Source organism: Pteropus vampyrus, unplaced genomic scaffold (genome assembly GCF_000151845.1).
Source record: "Pteropus vampyrus isolate Shadow unplaced genomic scaffold, Pvam_2.0 Scaffold557, whole genome shotgun sequence".
NCBI lineage: Eukaryota > Metazoa > Chordata > Mammalia > Chiroptera > Pteropodidae > Pteropus > Pteropus vampyrus.
In genome coordinates, this window is record NW_011889338.1 from 138,931 (window position 1) to 139,357 (window position 427).

Sequence of the window (427 nt, forward strand, 5' to 3'; positions counted from 1 at the left end):
GACAGGATGCAATATACATTCTAAATCAATAACAATCATAGTATACTGTATCTTTAGTAGAATACATGGGTCCATAAATCAAGGGTTGGAAGCAGAAATGGTCACTTGGTAAGTTTATACTTCATGTCTCCACAGGCCTTTGCAGGATATACTTCCAGAGACATGGCAAGGCCCTATTAAACTTCCTGCTGTGCTGCTGCCTGATACTTCAGGTCCCTCGTACCCAATAGAGAAGTCACCATCCCAGCAGGAGTAACTGATTCTGGTCATCAGTGTCATTGTGTGACTATGGCAATGGGCATGGACTGGCACACCACTATTTTCAGTAACTCGCTGGGAGCAGCTTAATACAAACACAGTGGTAGATGCAGATGGATTTGGGCTAGTTATGCTCCCCACTGCAAAAGATCTAAGTGGTGAGACCCTG